Consider the following 20,647-nt stretch of genomic DNA (forward strand, 5'->3'; position numbering starts at 1 on the left):
AGCAAGCAAGCCTGCCTTTCAAATATTTAATAATATCTTACAAATATCTTATAGAGAACTTGGCATGCAGTTAAGTCCTCAAAAATAAGTGGCTATTATCACCATAATTATCTAAAAAAGAATCATGTAAAAGGGCAGATTAGTGAAGGCCATGATAGCTAACTTAAAAGCAAAATACAAACAAACTGTAAAAAGGAAAAATAGTGCCTGACGGAATCTAAAGAAATCAGCGTCAATCCTGATGGGGAATACATTCAGGAACAATACACAAAAGACCAAGAAAATATGATAGCAGTGTTCATCCTTGCCATCACTTCAATAGCAGAATGAGATTAACCTCATCCGTAAACACCAAGTTTATTGTGCGTATAGTCCAAAGTATCTGGCACTAACCCAGGGTTAGCTCAGGGTCTTGTAATCTTAACAAACACAAGGGCATGACCCAAAAACCAGACCAAGGCCTTCAAATGTTCTCCTTGGAGCAAGATGCAGTAATAATGATATGAGAATTAACTGGCTCCTATGTACTCTCTTAGTGATATTTATGTGTTTATATGCCATCACCTGCCTGGATGTGAACTGTAGCTTTGCTTTGGGTTCTCACTTTCTTGGATGGGCACAGAAAAATCCCCAGTATCAATTTAGTCTGAAACTTTCTCCAGTGAAAATGCTGGCTAGTCATGTTCAAGATAATAAAGTTGGTATTTCTGAATTATTTACATTAGCCATCTTCCTTACCCTCTAACTCATAACCGTTCATTCAAGACTATTATATTCAAAATATATGTATTTTTCTAGAGTTAAGGCAGATAGATGAAATAAAATGACATCTGAAATACTGAAATACTATGACTTATTTGAATTTAGCCTGACATTTTTCTTTTAAATAGAGATAGGGTTTTGCCATGTTGGCCAGACTGGTCTTGAACTCCTGAGCTCAAGCAATCCGCCTGCCTTGGCCTCCCAAAGTGCTGGGATTGCAGGCATGAGCCGTCAGGCCTGGTCATATTTCAAAAACCAATTTCAAAAACCATACTATCTGAGGAGGTTTTCCCTAGGTTCATTTCTACATACAAAAAATTTGTCAGCTTTTATTGAAAATAAATGCATTATTGAGTATATATTCAGTTCTCTACATACTGTTAATATGGTATTCTCTGTGCAACAATCAACGATCCTTTTTGAGCACTTACTATGTGTAAAAATAATGGAAAAAAAAAAAAACTTGGGACCTGCTCCACAGTATTTGACAATCTTATAGGGAAATGTGTATGTTGATTCATTGTTTTTTAAATGTGGTACTTGCCATGATAATGGGAAGTTGGAGATGTTAGAACACAGAGAAGTCTCGGGTTTTGTGAAGTTTTGTGATGGATTTGGTGAAAGTAAAGCGGTTTGAGAACTCTTCCTACAGGAAGGGACACATAATATGAATATTGAAGGGTGAGTAAAAATTAGCCAGGTAAATGAGAGCTTTCCAGGCAAAAGGAGCTTCAGTGGGAAAAAGTAGTAAAGTAGGAATGAATATTTTGATTCCAGGAAAACAGCCTCTTAGAACCACAAGATGATATAGCTTGAGAAAGAAAAGAGGAATCAGATACAATATTGGAGATGTGCTAGGAGTCCAGATCCATTCATTCATTTTTTCCTGCATTCCTTTATTCATTAAACAAGCTTGTAATTGCATATCTCCTATTTCACAAAAAGGAATCAAACAGTCTCAACCTCTGGCATTGCAATGCTTACAATTTAGTGGAAATAATTAAAACAGGTAATTACCGAACAGCACAATGAGCACTTTGTATGTCTAGAAAATTTTTTATCCCCCAACCTTAATGCAGCTGGGTCTACTTCATTATGCTCAGCTCATATATTAATTCCTTAAGAGATTTTCTTTGATCATCCACCACGAAATAAGTCAGTCCATCCCTCCTGTGCTTTTCATGTATTCTGTTGTGACTTAGCAGTTATCGAAATTTACGAATATTAGGCCAACCATGTGAAATTGACATTTTTATTGGTCAAATGTCAGTAATTTCATCTGATTCACCCTAATATATTTTGAACTCAATATACTTTTATGCATGTGTTGGCTTGTTTTTGTTGTCCTTTATCTCTATTAAAACAAAGGCCATATCTATTTTGCTCACAATTATATTCTGAGAATATAGTATAGTACCTCATATGGTATAAGTATTCAATAAATGTCAGTTGATATTACTATTACTGCTGTTATTATTATCATCACTCTTATCATTATAGCTTTACAAATATTTCAGAGGGCTAATATGTGCTAAAATGGTAGAATTCAAGTAATATGGTAACACATAAGGGGGGAGATCTAACTCAGAATTTTTATGGGCACACTAGATTAAGATAAAAAGAGTTATTTAAATTAAGGCCCAAAAGATGGCAGGTAGTCCAGGACAAGAAAGAGGTTAAAGGAAAGGGAAATTCTAAGTGGAAAAGTTATCATGTGCTAAGGCTGACACGTGATAGTGGACATGGCCTCCGTATTGAGAAACGAACAGGTCTTTGTGGCTCATGGGAAGGTCATGGGAAGAGTTAGAGGACATAAAGTCAGAGGGGTGGGTAGGGGCCAGATAGTTAAATCCTTGTGGCCACAGTAGAGTTTGAGTTGTAGTATAATGGTGATAGGAAGTCATTGGGTTTTGGAGAAGAAGGTGTCTAAGTTCATTTAGTCTTGTCTAACAAATACCACAAACTAGGTGGCTTTTAAACAATAGAAATTTATTTCTCACAGTCTGGAAGCTGAGAAGTCCAAGATCAAGGTGCTATTAGATTTAGTGTCTGGTGAGGTCCCACATTCTGGTTCATAGATGGCACCTTCTTGCTATGTCCTTGCATGGCGAAAGGAGCAAAAGAGCTCCTTCTTGGGCCTCTTTTATAAGGGAATTAATCCCATTCATGAGGGCTCCACTCTCATTACCTAATCATGGCTCCCAAAGGACCCACCTCCTAATACCATCATCTTGGAGGATACAATTTCAACATATGAGGCTGAGGCGGATGGATCACCTGAGGTCAGGAGTTCAAGACCAGCCTGGCCAACATGGCAAAACCTCGTCTGTACTAACAATACAAAAATTAGCCGGATGTGGTGGTGAGCACCTGTAATCCCAGCTACTTGGGAGGCTGAGGCAGAGAGAACTGCTTAAAACCCAGGAGGTGGAGATTTTAGTGAGCTGAGATTGCGCCCTGCAATCCAGCCTGGGCGACAGAGTGAGACTCCGTCTCAAAAAAAAAAAAAAAAAGAATTTCCACATATGAATTCGCAGGAGATAAATATTGAGACTATAGCAGAAAGTGGCATATTATTTACATTTTAAGACTAGCATTGAAGTTCTGTGTGTAGAATTAATTCTAAGAGTAAAAGAATGAAAGATCTCTTACATGTTTATAAGTGATCCAGGCTAGTGTGTGTATAGCTGACGAGGAGGGCTAGATCAGCAAGTTATTCAGGGCTTTGTGTATGGTTTAGAGGTGAGAGAGCAAGGTTTCTGGATTGGAGAACTTGGTAGATGATAGATTCATTTACGGAGATAGGTAATACTAGATGAAGAACACGTGAAGGTAAGAGTTGTTGAAATCAGTTCTGAACATGTTAAGACTCTAGAGTTTCATTTTTTTTGAGTGGAGTAAAACTTTCTTTTTACATTCCACACATAAACAAGATGCTGAAAAAGCCCTTGCCATCTCTGACAGAAAAGCAGAGCAGCTCTGTTTCATGAACGACAGCACAATTAAAGCTAAAATAATATAAAAATAATTAAATAAATCCCTTTTACCGTACACTCTCAAAGCAAGAAAGAGAAACAACAGTTTTGTTTTTTCTGCTAGCCAGAAAATGTGTTTCTATTAATTTGGGCTTTGAAGTTCAGTGTACCCCACATCTGTGTGCATGTTTGTGCTGCTATGTGTGTGTAATCTATGCAGTGTAGAAACCCCTAATCTTTTCATCTAGTTCGCCTCATCATTAAGCTACTTAACCAATTATAATACGATTATGTCACATTGAACAAGTTTACATAATTGCTTCTTTGAAATACTAGGAACATTGACACATGTATTTGGCTTGTAAAGGACTGAAATATTACAGATATTATTATCCAGCTTTTTTTTTTTTTAAAAAAATGGTTCTTAATAAATTGATCTTGAGTTCCAGAGCGAAGGTCACTTTTAAAAAATTTCTTAAGCTGACTAGAAGCAGGATGAATATCTTCTGATTTGGCCAAAGATATGACAAGTATTTCATTTGCCTTAAAATTTGAGGGATAAGTGTATAAGTGGCCCTTTCCTGTCAACTGTTTGCAGCTGAACTTGTCATGAAGTTTGTTATAATATCGCCACTCAGCCAGCAGAGGGCACTTTAAACACCTCTACATTGCTTGGGAAGCAAATGTAGATGATGCAGAAACACAGTGTTCACCCAACATCAGGAAGAGCCCCTGCGATTTCCTTTTGGAATTCACAAAAATATAGAAAATATGTGTTACTCTCACTTTCAGAACATCCTGGTCCTCACTCATGTACCTTGTGCTCTTCTGCCATTTCTTCTTTGAGGCCTACATTGGCAAAATGAGGCAAACAACCAAGGCTGAATAGTGTTGGAACTGAGGAGGAAGCCATAGCTCGGGGTCATCAAGAAAAATAATAGACAAAAGAAAATGGCACGAGGAATCACACGTGGTGCAGCTAAAACAAAACAAAACAAAACAAAACAAGAGCAAACACAAAACCCAAGGCAGCTTAGGGATAATTAGGTTGATTTAACCCAGTATGTTTATGATCCTTTTAGGGTGAGCACTCACTGAGTGCACCTCCATCTCCAAGCACTGCTGCTGGAAGACCCCATTCCCTCTTTATCTGTCAACTCTAGGACAAAGGAGAACAAAAGCAAGCCAGAGGCACAGGAGACTAATCGAAGGCAAACAAGGGCTATTAACACACAGGAAAAAATGTATTTACTAAGTGTCACATTTCTCTAAGATGAAAGGCTTTTACTCTAGAAACTGTGCGAGCACACACACACACACACACACACACACCATCCTTTCTAACTTTATGGACACTAAACTGAAGCCAAACGGAAAAATAAAAATGAAAGAGACACACAGTGTATACCTAGAACAATAATGCTTTTGCAGAAGCTAAAGCCTTTTTAAAAAATGTTAGCTGCTGTAGCCCCCATGAGAAAAGATGTCTTAATCATCCTTATGAAAACAGATGTAAACAAGTATATTTCAACTAACTTCATCTTCACTGCATAGCCTCAGGCTAGTGAGTTTGCCAAAACCAAAGCGGGTGAATAAGTTCCCAAGATTCTTCCTGGGAGGATGGAAACAGTGCAGCCCAGGTCCCATGGGGGCAGCTCCATCCCAGAGCATTCCTGATAGTTGAACTGTAAATTCTACTCTTAAATGAGATACGAAGCATTATCCTTTTGTTCTGTTGCCCTGGGCTTTTGAACAGAAGAGTAAATACAGAATCGAAAGATAAACACTCAACCCAACAATGTGAAAATGGATTCTGTAATACCTGTAAAAAGGCCTGGCCCAAGACCACTGTGAGCTAGAAAAGGGAGAAAGATAGTGGGAAAAGAGGTGAGCCGAAGATCAATTTGGTAGACAGTGTGTATGCCCCTCTCTATTTGACTTCACATATACTCATAACTTTCCGAATAGAGTTACTTTCTTAAACCATAAAATAATTGGAAGAACCAGTTTGATTTGTTAAACCGTTATTTCCTACAAACTTTACCTGCTGTTACAGTAACTACTGTTAACCTAATAGAAAATTTAGTACTTTGAAGTAGGGTCATACTATAACAAAATCTTAAAATATTTGGCATTGGTTTAGAGGGTAAACAACAGGCAGCAGGTGATGAGGAAATAGATATAAGAAGCTAAACAAATTGGAGTGGTGTATCATTCCAGAACAAAATATTGAGCAAAACTATTGCCTATGATAACTTGTAAGACACAACATGTACCTATTAAACTGGTAGCTCTTGGAGAAAAATGGTTTTAGAAGCGTTAGTCTGTATTCATGGCTGCTTCTTGTGTTTGTCAAGTTGATAGTAACTTGATAGGTTTAGTTAAGCATTACAAGAAAATTATGAGCTCAGAAAAGAATTGCAAATTTTCCAAAAATTACTTATTTGTATTCATCTATGAAAAACTATTGGGTCCTAAATTGGCACCAGCAAAAAGCATATTGCAAAACCTGGGCATCTCCCGTGAAAGAGAATGTTCCCCCTACATCCACGATAAAGCCAAGTACCAAAGACCACCAGCGAAACTCCTATAATAAATTAGGTTTTAAATTTGCTGCAACAAGGAAGACTGCACATCATGAAGAACCATAGGGTGTCTCAGGAAGAGGAAGTTAGGATAGTAGCCTTCTCATGCTGCAATAACAAATGCCACAGACTGGGTGATTTAAACAACAGCAGTGTATTTACTCATTTCAAGGTGTCAGCGGGGCTGGTTTCTTCTGTGCTCTCTCTCCTTGACTTGCAGATAGCCGCCTTCTTTCTGTGTCCTTACATGGACTTTCTTCTGTGTACAAGTGTCTGAGATCTCCTCTTTTTATAAGGACATCAGTCATGTTGATTAGGGCCTACACAGAACACCTCATTTTTACTTAATCACTCTTATAAAGACTTTATATCCAAATACAGTTACATTCTGAGGTACTATGGGTTAGGAATAGGTACCAGGGATTACTACAACAAATGAATTTGGGATGAGACAAATACTCATTCCATAACTGATGGAAATGTTTGGGTCCATGCCTTTAAAGACGTGGGGTTCTGTTCTGGATTGAATTCTGTCAGGAGAGAGAGGTCCTTAAGTATTTAGTATTTTAAGTTTTATTTAGGTCGTAGAATAAATGAAGTGGGGCCAGAGTTACCATTGGTAGTCATTTTACCAGGAATGGAAGATATTTAATTACATTTTTGTGCATGGTGTTCTTGCTTTGTGTCTGTGTTTAGTCATGATTACTCAGTGGTCTTGTTTTTGTCTTGTTTCATCAAAGTCATGGAGTGATCCCTTTTCAAATATTGTTGATATTGTGTAGAATTGTTTATTTCAGCAGGGAACACCATGGACTAGCTATTTAGCAAGTAAACACTAGGCCTAAATTTAGTTACCAGGCTTGCTACCAGCTGTCAGCTGTCAGGGCAGTTTCTTTCTCACCCGCTTCAGATGTGGCAATGGAGATAATGAACAGTGAAGAACATCCCAGAATGTGTAGCCAGGGGCCACTGAGAGTAATGGACAAAGGACTTCCACCAAAACAGAAGAATCAGGAGCTAATCATAGAACTTTTCTCACTGCCATGGCAAAGAAATCTCCCAATGCCTGTCCAGCAGAATTCCATCATTGTCCTGGATCAGTGACTGCTACATGTATCCTAGGTCTCCCTCTGTGAATGGGGATTTCTTTTTTATTCAATGTGATCAACCTGCCCTACTCCATCATGGTACATTGGGTATTCTGGGGAGGAGGTACTGATAATTCAGCTTGTCATTTGAAGTCATGAGTAGCCAGAACCTAAGGAACCATATTAAGATGATTGAGCTGGATTCAATGACTGCATGAGATTTTGGGGTATCTCATTCAAAGAGATGTCAAATGTATGCTACATATCAGAAAAAAAATGAAAGAATATTTTAACCAGAAGGGAAAACATGGCAGAAACTACTAACAATTCACATAATGGTAGACTGCATTTCCCAGCTTCACTTGCATTGTGTGGTTGTAAGAATGAGATCTAGCCAACAAAATGTGAGAAGAAATGCAGTGTGCCAAATACACCGCGGATCCATTAGAATCTCTCAAGCATATTTATGTCATTTCCCCCTTCTAGCTTATTTGGATGGAAATTAATATGGAGAGACCAAGGAGGTCAAGTATAAACATGGCAAGCCTTTGGCAGCCTGGGCCACTGAATGATTGTGTGGAGGAGAACCAACTTCCCTGACCAGAAACATCCATCTTTCACCTTTAAATGAGTAAGAAATAAAATCTATATTCTGACTAAGCCATTATACATTTGAGTGTAATATTTGGGTATTTTTGTTGTTGTTTTCTTCCAAATTTTATTATAGGTTCAACGGTACATGTGCAGGTTTGTGACATGTGTAAATTGTATGTCACAATGGTTTAGTGTACACATTATGTTCGCACCCAGACAATAAACATAGCACCTGATAGGTGGTTTTTGCATCGTTACCCTCTTCCCACTCTCCACCCTCAAGTAGGCCCGGGTGTCTGTTGTTCCCTTTTTTGTATCCATGAGTACTCAATGATTTGCTTCCACTAATAAGTGACAACATGCAATATTTGGTTTTCTATTCCTGCTTTAATTCACTTAGAGTGATGGCCTCCAGCTGTATCCATATTGCTGTAGGACATGATTTCAGCCTTTTTTTGGCTGTGTAGTATTCCATCATGTATATGTGCCACATTTTCTTTATCCAGTATGCCGCTGATGGGCATCTAGGTTGATTGTCTTTACTATTATGAACAGTATTGCAATAAACATACATGTTCATGTGTCTTTATGGTAGAACAATTTATATTCCTTCGGGTATATACCCAGTAATGGGATTGCTGGGTTGAATGGTAGTTCTAAGTTCTTTGATAAATCGTCAAACTGTTTTCCACAATGACTGAACTAGTTTACATTCAAACCAGCAATGCATAAGCACTCCCTTTTCTCCACAACCTCGTCAGCATGTGTTATTTTTTGACTTTTTAATAATAGCCATTCTGACTGGTATAAGGTGGTATCTCATCGTGGTTTTGATGTGCATTTCTCTAATGATTAGTGATGTTGAGGGTTTTTTAATATGTCTGTTTGCCACTTGTATATCTTCTTTTGAGAAGTATCTGTTCGTGTCAGTTGCCCATTTTTTTAATGGGGTTGTTATTTGTTTGTTAAGTTTTAAGTTCCTTATGGATTCTGAAGTTAAACCTTTGTCATATGTACAGATTGTGATTATTTGCTCCTATTCTGCAGGTTGTCTGCTTACTCTGTTGACAGTTTCTTTTGCTGTGCAGAAGCTCTTTAATAAGGTGTCAGGCATCAATTTTTGTTATTCTTACCATTGCTTTCGAGACTTGGTCATAAATTATTTCCCAAGGCTGATATCCAGAATGGTGTTTTCTAGGTTTTTATCGTTTTAGATTTTACATTTAAGTATTTAATCCATCTTGAGTTGATCTTTGTGTATGGTGAAAGGAAGGGATCCAGTTTCATTCTTCTGCCTATGGCTAGCCAGTTATTCAAGCACCATATATTGAATAGGGAATCTTTTCCTATTGCTTATTATCTGCTTTGTCAAAAGTCAGATGGTTTTAGGTGTGTGGTTTTATTTTGGGGTTTTCTAAACAGTTCCATTGGTCTATGTGTGTTTTTGTACCAGCTGTTTTGGTTAATTTAGCCCTGTATTATAGTTTGAAGTTAGGTAGTATGATGCCTCTGGCTTTGTTCTTTTTGCTTAGGATAGCTTTGGCCATTCAGGCTCTTTTTAGGTTCCGTATGAATTTTAGAATAGATTTTTCTAATTCTGTAAAAAATATTGTTGCTAGTTTGATAGGAATAGTGTTCAAATTGCTTTGGGTAGTATGGTCATTTTAAAAAATATTGATTCTACCTATCAAGGAGCATGAAATGTAACTCCCTGGTTAACTGGATTCCCAGGTATTTTATTGTTTTTGTGGCAACTGTGAATGGGATTGCATTCTTGATTTGGCTCTCAGCTTGGACGTTTTTGGTGTATAGTAATGCTGCTTGATTTCGTACATTGGTTTTGTTTTCTGAAACTTTGCTGAAGTCGTTTATTAAATCTAGGAGCCTTTCGGCAGAGACTATGGGGTTTTCTAGGTATAAAATCACATAATCTGTAAAGAGAGATTGTTTGACCTCCTCTCTTCCTATTTGGATGCCTTTTATTTTTTTCTCTTGGCTGATTGCTCTGGGTATCATTTCCAGTACTATGTTAAGTAGGAGTGGTGAGTGTGGGAATCTTTATGTTGTTCTGTTCTCAAGGGGAATGTTTCCAGCTTTTACCCATTCAGTGTGATGTTGATAGTGGGTTTGACATAGATGGCTTTTAATATTTTGAGGTTGTTCCTTCGATGCCAAAATGTTGAGAGTTTTTAATATGAAGCACTGTTGAAAGCCTTTTCTGTACCTATTGAGATGATCATATGGTTTTATTTTGAGTTATCTTTAAGCGATGAATCACATTTATTAATTTGTGTATCAACCTTGCATCCCAGGAATAAAGCCTACCTGATCGTGGTTAATTAGCTTTTTGATGTACTGCTAGATTTTGTTTGTATTTTGTTGAGGATTTTTGCATCTATGTTCATCAGGGATATTGGCCTGAGATTTTTCTTTTGTGTTGTTTCTCTGCTACGTTTTGGTATCAAAATGATGCTGGCTTCATAGAATGAGTTAGGGAGGAGTCCTTCCTCTTAAATTTTTTGGAATAGTTTCAACAGAATTGGGAACAGATCTTCATTATACATCTAGTAGATATTGTCTGTGAATCTGTCTTGTCCAAGGCTTTTTCTGGTTGGTAGATCTTTTATTTACTGATTCAATTTCAGAACTTGTTATTGGTCTGTTCAGAGTTTCATCTTCTCCCTGGTTGAATCTTGGGAGGTTGTAAAAGTTTCCAGTAATTAATCTATTTCTTCTAGATTTTCTAGTTTTATTCATAGAAGTATGTGTAATAGTCTCTGAGTGTTTTTTGTATTTCTGTGGGGTCAATGGTAAAGTACTTCTGTTATTTCTGATTGCATTTATTTGGATCTTCTCTCCTTTATTAGTCTATCACTGGTCTATCAACCTTATTCATTTTTTCTGAGAACAAACTTGTTTTTGTTGATCGTTTGTATGATTTTTCACATCTCAATTTCTTTCAGTTCAGCTCTGCCTTGGTTATTTCTTTTCTTCTGCTAGCTTTGCAGTTGGTTTGCTCTTGTTTTCCTAGTTCCTCTAGATATGGTGTTAGGTTGTTAATGTCAGATCATTCTAACTTTTTGATGTGGGCCTTTAGTGCTATCAACTTTCCTCTTAAAAATGCTTTACCTGTGTCCCAGAGATTCTGGTATGTTTTACCTTTGTTTTCATTATTTTCAAAGAATTTCTTGATTTCTGACTTAATTACATTGTTTACCCAAAGGTCATCTGGAAGCCGACTGTTTAATTTGCATGTAATTGTACGGTTTTGAGAGATCTTCTTGGTAGTGATTTACATTCTCATTGTGCTGTGGTCCAAGTGTGTGTTTGGTATGATTTTTTTTAATTTGTTGAGAATTCCTTTATGGCTGAGCTTGTGGTCAATTTTTGAGTATGTAATGTGAAAATATCAAGAATATATATTCTGTTATTTTTGGGTGGAGTGTTCTGTTAGGTGTCGGTTAGGTCTATTTGCTCAAGTGTCGAGTTTAGGTCCCAAATATCTTTGTTAGTTTTCTGCATGGATGATCTAATACTCTCGGTGGGGTGTTGAAGTCTCCCACTATTACTGTGTAGTGATCTAATTATCTTTGTAGGTCGCTAAGAACTTGTTTCATGAATCTTGGTGCTCCAGTGTTGAGTGCATATATATTTAGGATAATTAAGTATTCTTGTTGAATTGAAACCTTTATTATTATGTAATGCCTTTCTTTGTCCTTTTGATTGTTGTTGTTTAAAGTCTGCTTTGGCTAAAATAAAAATAGCAACCCCTGCTATTTTTTGGTTTCCATTTGCTTGATAAATCTTCCCCCATTCCATTACCTTGAGCCTATGGGTGTCATTCCATGTAAAATGTATCTCTTAAAGACAGTGTACTGTTGGGTCTCACTTCTTTATCAAACTTGCCCCTTTGTGCCTTTTAACTGGGACATTTAGCTCATATACACTCAAGGTTAATATTGATATGTGAGGATTTGATCCTGTAATCATGTTGTTAGCTTGTTGTTATGTAGACTTTATTATGTACTTGCTTTATGTTGCCAATGGTCTATGTACCTAAGCGAGTTATTTTGATGGCCAGTAACGATCTTTTGTTTCCATGTTTAGCACGCCCTTAAGGACCTCTTGTAAGGTAGGTCAGGTGGTAGCAAATGCCCTTGGCATTTGCTTTTTTGAAAATGATTTTATTTCTTTTTTAGTTATGAACTTAGTTTGGCTGGACATAAAATTCTTGGTTGAATTTTCATTTATTGATGCTTAATATAGGTCCCCAATCTCTTCAGGCTCATAGGGTTTCTGCTGAAAGGCCCACTGTTAGCCTGACGGGGTTCCCTTTGCAGGTGACCTGCCTCTTTCCCCTCTAGCTGCCTTGAATATGTTTTATTTCACATTGACCTTGGAGAACCTGATGACTACATGTCTTGGGGGTGATCATCTTGTATAGCATCTCATACAGGGGTTCTCTGAATTTCCTAAATTTGAATGTCAACCTCTCCAGTGAGGTTGAGATAATTTTTGTGGACAATATCCTCAAATATGTTTTCCAATTTGCTTGCTCGCTCTCTCTCCCTCTCTTTCAGGGATGCCAGTGAGTAATAGGTTTAGTCTCTTTACATAATCCCATATTACTCAGAGGTTTTGTTCACTCTTGCTTTTTTAAAAATTTTTTTCAGACAGGTAATTCAAAGAATCAGTCTTTGAACACAGATTCTTCATTCAGTTTGGTCTATTCTGCTGTTAATACTTTCATTTGTATTATGAAGTACTTGTAGTATTTCAGCTCTATCAGATCAGTTTGGTTCTTTCTTAACATGGCAATTCTGTCTTTTGGCTATTTTATGGTTTTGATTCATCAGATTCCTTGGATTTGGTTCCAAGTTTCTCCTGAAACTCTATGAAGTCACTGCCATCCAGATTGTGAATTTTATTTTTGTCATTTCAGCCTTTTAGTCTGGTTAAGAACCATTGCTGGGGAGCTAGTGCTATCATTTTGACGTAAAAAGGCAATAGGGCTTTTAGATATGCCAGATTTTTTGCACTGGCTCTTTCTCATCTGTGTGGGCTGATATTCCTTAATGTTTGAAGTTGCTGTCCTTTGGATGGGGCTTTTTGCTTTTATATTCTTTAATGTCCTTGAGGCTTTGACTGTGGCATATTATGTGTTCAGTTAACTAGCTTCATTTCTGGATGACTTCAGGGGCCCAATGCTCAGCTTAGCACTCCTTGGTTGCATGCTCTAACTAGAGGGCTGGGACCAGGTCCATGGCTTTGTTCTGTAGCTCCTGTAGTTAAGTACCTGCTATGTTGGGGGGCCCAAGGTGTTACCAGTCCACTGGCAACAACACTCTGATGGGAGGTGCTGGCTGTGGGGTCTGCATTCATTCATATGTGCTGATGGCAGCAGGACAGTGGGGTCTGCACCTGTGCACCGGTGGGGGTGGAGTGTCTGCAATGTCCACATACATGCATCAGCAAAGCAGTGAGGGGAGGCCACAATTGACTGCACACCAGCAAAGCTGTGGTTGAATGTAACAGGTGGGTGCATGCTGGCAAATGCCTGTCTGCAGAAGCTCTCTGACAGTCAGGCAGGTGCTGCTGGCAAAGGAGCTATGGTGGTGGCCAATTGTAAGTGCCCAAGTTGGGTACCTGAGGCTGCATTGCAAGTGGGTGCTGCCAGGCAGGGATCCTGGAAGAAGCCAGCAGATGCAGTGGGGGTGGGGGGTGGGGGTTCGTACTCAGATTAGACTGGCCCCATCCCACGAGCAAGACAGCTCTGCTTTGTCCAGGTCCAACAGGTAGCAAAGGCCACAGTCACCTACAGGAACATGGTAAGTCTTGAGGAATGGGTAACCTTGGTTGTGCTCCACTGCAGCCATTCCCACACCAAACACTCTGGACTCCATGCAGGCTGGAGTCCTGTCCCTGCCAACTCTCCACATAGCTCTCCCTGCCAGCTTAAATGGCCATGTGGATCACAGGGGCTCCTGCAGCTAGGATTCCAGAGGTCTGTGATGAGCGTGAGCTACACCATGCCTCTTTTACTCATCCCTTCCTCAGGAACCACTTGGAGCCAGGAATGAGTCCTGGAGCTCAGAAACCCCGTGCAGGTTCCCAGCTTCTTCCTCCTTTAGCCCAGGCTTTGTGTACTTCCTTCATCCACTCCGAATTCCTTCCTTCTGAAGATTTGCTCAGAGTATGCCAGTCCTGAGGGTCTCTGGCTCAAGGTATGCCAGTCTTGGGTTGGGTAGAACTCTCAGTGTGAGAAGCTCTTGCAGGCTGCATCTTGTGAACCATTTTAGCTCTTTTCCACTTGAGTGTATATTTGTTATAGTAGCTAGTGATGCCCTAATCTCAGCCCTGTTTAGCATGTTTGATTGATAAAATTGTTTGTTCGTTCATTGACTGCTATAATATAAAAAAAAAGATGCAATCCCTTAGAAGCACATAATTCTTTAGAAAGCATATATTTTGTTTGCATACTTAGCCAGGTGACAAGAAAACTCCATACCTGGGTTATATCCCTCTGGTACCTAAAAAGTCACCCTTGTAGGAACTACAAAACACCTTGCCCTTGAATTTTATAAGCACCATGTCTGTTACTGCACGTGTAGAATGTCTTCAAAGATATCACTGCTAATATTCCTCTTAGAGCTCCTCTTAACAGATTTACCTTAAAGTTTGTGGGAAAAAATGCGTATTTTACCTAATGAACTTATATACTTAAACTAAAACAAGGATAACATCATGATGAATGTTTCATTGTTTGCTGTAGATTCTAAGAAGCTTAGATCTCAATTTCATAATAGCTGTCCTCAGAAAGCATTTCTTATACTATAATATATTCTCTTCCCTCTACCACTTGGTATATTTTATCCAACATTAAGGTATTTTTTTCTTGGAAAATCCATACCTCTATGTATGTTGCCTTATATATTTTTGAGATGCACATACTGCATATTCATATATTTGCCCTTCTCATTCAATTCTTCTCAACACACTGTTTTCAGGAAAAAAAGAAAGCTTTCCCTAATAATTTCAAACCTTTATGTTCCATGTTACTTCCATTTATGGGAAATAGCCTAGGCCTATCAACAGAAGGCTTTGAGTTCATCATTCAGGTTAACAAGCTGGGAGCAGTATGGGTTGGGTAGAACTCATACAATTAAAATAGTGACCAAGTGAAAAGTATCTAGACACTTCTCACCAACCAGTGGAAGCAAAAGGTGAAACAAGACACTTTTTTACTCATGCATCTAACTCTCTACTTCCCTAGTGCATATTATTTTTCCTCCTACCCGCCTTGGGATACTTGACTTGGACAGTGAGGAACTAATGGTGATTTTCACCAAGAAATAAGAAACACTCCCAGGTAAAGCAAATCTCTCTGAATATTTATTTTCTGTTTAGAATTCACTTTAAAGCCAAGGAAATTCTCCAGAGCAGTGACCTGGGACACCCGTAGCTGCCTAATCCTTCTCTTAGCAGTTATGTGAAAGATACATCCAACATAAGAACGTACTTAATTTAAATACCACTTTTTAAATAATCAGTACCATCTTCCTCTACAACCAGCCCCTTTTCTGTTGCTTTCTCAGGAATATATAAACACATTTGCCAAAATATTTTTTTCCAAAGCATCCAAAAAATAAATTTTAAAGAGCAGAAGAAATTAGTGTACTTGTCAGAAACATAGCAACTTATATATGCAAGTAATTTTCACATTATTCTTTAGTGTCAAAGTTTGAGAATATGTAATGTTAATGGAGGCTTCACTGTTCTCTGTATATACCTCGCGCCAAATAGGAAGGTGATAGGAACCAGCATCCTGAGAGGCAGCAAATAGAAAAGCCTACCTCCACCTTCATCTTTTAATTTCTTCTGCGATTCCCCAAAGTAAATGATAGACTCTCAATAGTACACTTGGGATACAGAATTCCAAACTGATAAGAGCTGATAAGGGATTATAGAAGTCACCTGGTTTAATCATCTTTTCATTTTCTTTTCCTTTTGTTTTCTCTTTAACATATGAAAAAGACCTTAATCAAATAATTAATTAGAATCACTAAGATGAGTGTTCTTTGTTCCCATCCGATATTGAAAAGATGTGTCTTATTTCCAAGTCTCAGAATTATTTTTATCTGACAGTACCCACTCTTGTTATCATAATCAATCTCCAAAGTCTATTTTTCAAAGGTTTACGTCATAAGCCTTGGCCTGTTTATTTCTACAAGTGCAATGAGAATGCTAATTAATCACATAGGCCTTCTTGAGTTTTGTCTGCAAGTGTAATACCATACAATATTGAGCAACTAGTAAAGCCACAATTAACTTCTGTCCACAAGTTTATATAAGAAACCTCAAATTGGACTTATAATGCTTATTGTTGTTCTCCCAGCCAAGGCTAGGAAACCAAGCCCAAGATACATGCTCCACCAGATTTCATGAACAGCCCCTATACACTTAGGTGAAATAGTCTCTTGTTGAGGTCCTCCAATACTGATAATGTCCCTGTCCTGTCAGGAAGTGACCATCATTATTACCAGTGAGGCTGGCATTCTATAGGCAGGTACAAGAGCACTTTCCTGGAAAGACTTTGTAGGCATTAAGCCCATATATATTTCTTAATACTGAGTTTTTCACATCTGATTAAAAGATGATCATTCTCAAATATATCACTCCAGATATAATGGTTAATTTTATGCATCAATTTGACTGGGTTAAGGGATGCCTAGATAGATAGCTGTCAAAACATTATTTCTGGGTGTGTCCATGAGAGTGTTTTAAGAAGTCAGCGTTTGAGTTAACAGACTAAGTAAGATCACATTCACCAGTATGAATGGACATTATCCAATCTATTGAGGAATGAATACACACACACACAGTGTATATATATATACACACACATATGTACATATATACACATGTATGTGTATAAACTAAAACAAGGATAACATCATGATGAATGTTTCATTGTTCGCTGTAGATTCTAAGCTTAGATCTGAAGCTTATATGTACATATGTGTATATATGTACATATGTGTATATGTGTATATATGTGTATATATGTATATATGTATGTGTATATATGTATACATATGTGTATGTGTATATGTGTATACATGTGTATATGTGTATATATGTATACATATGTGTATGTGTATATATGTATATATACACATAGATACACACATGTGTATGTGTATATATGTATATGTGTGTGTATATATGTATATATGGGTGTAAATGTGTGTATATATGTGCACATATACACATAGGTGCACATATACACACATATGTGTGTATATGTGTATATATATGTATATATGCGTGTCCAGACAAACATCAGGAAGCAGAATTCCATGTAGTTAACATTTTTTTTGTTGCTCTTACTTCCTTTGGGTAAGTACATATTTCTACCTGGTGTAATTTTTCTTCTTTCTGAAAAACTTCCTTTAACATTTCTTGTAGTGCAAGTATGTTGATGCTAAACTATTTCACGTTTTATATACCTGGAAAAGTCTTTATTCGGACTTCAGCTTTTAAAAGTATTTCTGTTGGATAATAGATTCCTGTATGCTCCATCGTTTTCCTGTTTGCATTGTTTCCAGTGTGAAACCTGTTGTCATTATTATCTATGATCTACTACATGCAATGGGTCATCCTTCATCCAGCTGATTTTAAGATTTTCTTTATCACTGGTTTTGAGCAATTTAATTGTAATTTGCCTTGGGTTCATTTTCTTGTTTCTTCTGCGTAGGGTTCATTAAAACTCTTGGATCTATGAGTTTCTAACTTTTATCAAATTTAGAAAATGTTTGGCTATCACTACTTCAAATATTCTCTGGATTGCACCCCCCAACCAGGGACTCCAATTGTATGTGTATCAGGCTGCTTGAAGTTGTCCTATAATTCACTACATGCTCTTTTATTTTCTTTTTAAGTGCTGCTGCTTCTATTTTTTCACTTTAGATAGATTGTTGCTATTTTATTATTATACTTTAAGTTCTAGGGTACATGTGCACAATGTGCAGGTTTGTTACATAGGTATACATGTGCCATGTTGGTTTGCTGCACCCATCAACTTGTCATGTACATTAAGTATTTCTCTTAATGCTATCCCTCCACCAACCCCCCACCCCACAACAGGCACTGGTGTGTGATGTTCCCCGTCCTGTGTCCAAGTGTTCTCATTGTTCAATTGCCACCTATGAGTGAGAACATGCAGTGTTTGCTTTTCTGTCCTTGTAATAGTTTGCTGAGAATGATGGTTTCCAGCTTCATCCATGTCCCTGCAAAGGACATGAACGCATCCTTTTTTATGGCTGCATAGTATTCCATGGTGTATGTGTGCCACATTTTCTTAATCCAGTCTCTCATTGATGGGCATCTGGGTTGGTTCCAAGTCTTTGCTATTGTGAATAGTGCTGCAGTAAACATATGTGTGCATGTGTCTTTATAGCAGCATGATTTATAATCCTTTGGGTATATCCCCAGTAATGGGATCGCTGGGTCAAATGGTAATTCTAGGTTCTAGATCCTTGAGGAATTGTCACACTGTCTTCCACAATGTTGCTAATTTCAAGTTCATCAATCTTTTCTTCTGTGCTCTCTATTTTTTTGTTAATCCCATCTGGTCTATTTTCTATTTCAGACATTTTTGTTTCATCTTTATTAGTTCGAATTTGGTCCATTTTATATTTCTCATGTTACTACTTTATTTTTTCACATATTCAGTACAGTTAGAATAACCCTTTTAATATCCTTTTCTGTTAATCCTAACATCTATCAGTTCTCTTTGTTACAGGTTATACTTTCTCGCTTTTTTGTATGCCTGAAAAGTTTTTATTGGTTGCCAGTCATTGCGAACTGTACCTTGTTTGGTTTTAGATATGTTTGTATTCCTATAAATATTTTTGAGATTGTTCTCAGATGCAATTAATTTACTTGGAAACAGTTTCATCTTTTCAGGTCTTTAAGATTTGGTAAACAGGAAAAGAGAAGTGTTTATGGCTAATCATTCCCCATTATTCAGGCAAGACCCTTCTAAGTATGCTACCCAATGGCCTGTGAATCTTAAGATTTTCCTATCCGATGGTGAGAACAGGCACTATTAACAGCCCACTTGAGGTTCAGGAACAATTATATCTCATGCCATTGGGTGGTTCTTTTCCTGGACTCAGGTAGTTTCACACACAAGTGCTTATCAGTACTACATTGAATACTCAAGGAAGACTCTCCACAGAACTCTAGAGTTATATCTCTGTGTAGATCTGAGAATAATCGTTACTGTTATTTCTTTACTGCTATATAAATGTGGCATATGCCTTAAAGACACTTGCTGCTGAAGAGAGTTTTGATTACTACTTCAGAAAAATTAAATTCCTTTTTAAAAAACCAAATACTATTATCCCATAAATACATGTAGTAAACAAGGTAAATGCTTAACTGCTCAGATTCTGAGTATTTTAATGGTAATTATTATGCTGTAGATATTAGTCTAGTAAACACATAATTCATTCTCATATTATTTTGGTATTTCTCTAAAATGCTCTACTCATTTTTCTTATGTCCGTCATTTCCTACACTGTTGATCTGAAAAATGGCTTGCACCTTTTACCACAGATAAGACTCTTATAAAGGAGAAAACATTCAAGTACTAGTGAGTTTGTATCTGAATTTGAGTTTGTATTTGAGTGTGGGGAAAATTGGGCTGGGCCGCAGTATGTGTAGCATGAATATGTGGGTGTGTGGGTGTGTTTATTATACTCGCACGTGTATCATACTGTAGCATGGCCATGTGTCTGAGAAGTCTCTTGTATAGTTATGTGTCTGAGATTTATGAATCTGGGAATGAGATTTAGTATGGCTGTGTATTTACAAGGCCTTCTATATGGATATGAATCTCGTGCAAGGGAACTGCACTTCTGTGGAATTATGGGAGATGGTTAGGTATGCTGCCATAAAGTAGTTGTGTGGAAATGGCAGGTGAGGAGAGGCAAAACTAGGCAGGGTGATAACAGTGAGCAAATGGGGCTTCAGGTTCTAAACTTTCATAGCAATGAGATTCTGTTGTACCTAATTTGAATTCAATGACCATGTCCTTAAAGCCCTTGGTTCTAGGACCAACTCTCAAAAGTAGATGAAGGTTTCAGAATATATCCACCCACAACTCATACTTGAAAATGCCTCATGTTTCAAAATTTTATTTTGTAGTATTGTTTATGCTGCAGCAGCATTTACATAAAATTCTGATGCCCTCTAAAAGCACCCTGCGAAACAAATGAAGTATGATGAGCAAACAGCTAAGAAGTCAGGATCTATTTATCTAAATACAATCTGGCTAAGGAAGATGGCTATGCTTGCCAAGTTTGAGAGAGTCTAGCTTGGTAGCTGCTTTGCTATCAGATGCAGGACTTCCACAGATAAATAGAAAAGCAAAAGTAATAGGCAAAGAAAGGATCATTTTATAAAGATTCCATCACTCCCATTGTCTCCCTATGCCTCGTGGAAAGCAGCCCAGATCAAACCCATGAGCCAGTTGGAGCACTATGTACTGCTATTCTTTTGGAGGAAACACCTTGGGAGGTATTAAAAGAGAACACAACAAATGACCAGTTGCATGATATGTATAAGACCATTCACC

This window comes from Nomascus leucogenys, chromosome X, assembly GCF_006542625.1.
Source record: "Nomascus leucogenys isolate Asia chromosome X, Asia_NLE_v1, whole genome shotgun sequence".
Taxonomy (NCBI): domain Eukaryota; kingdom Metazoa; phylum Chordata; class Mammalia; order Primates; family Hylobatidae; genus Nomascus; species Nomascus leucogenys.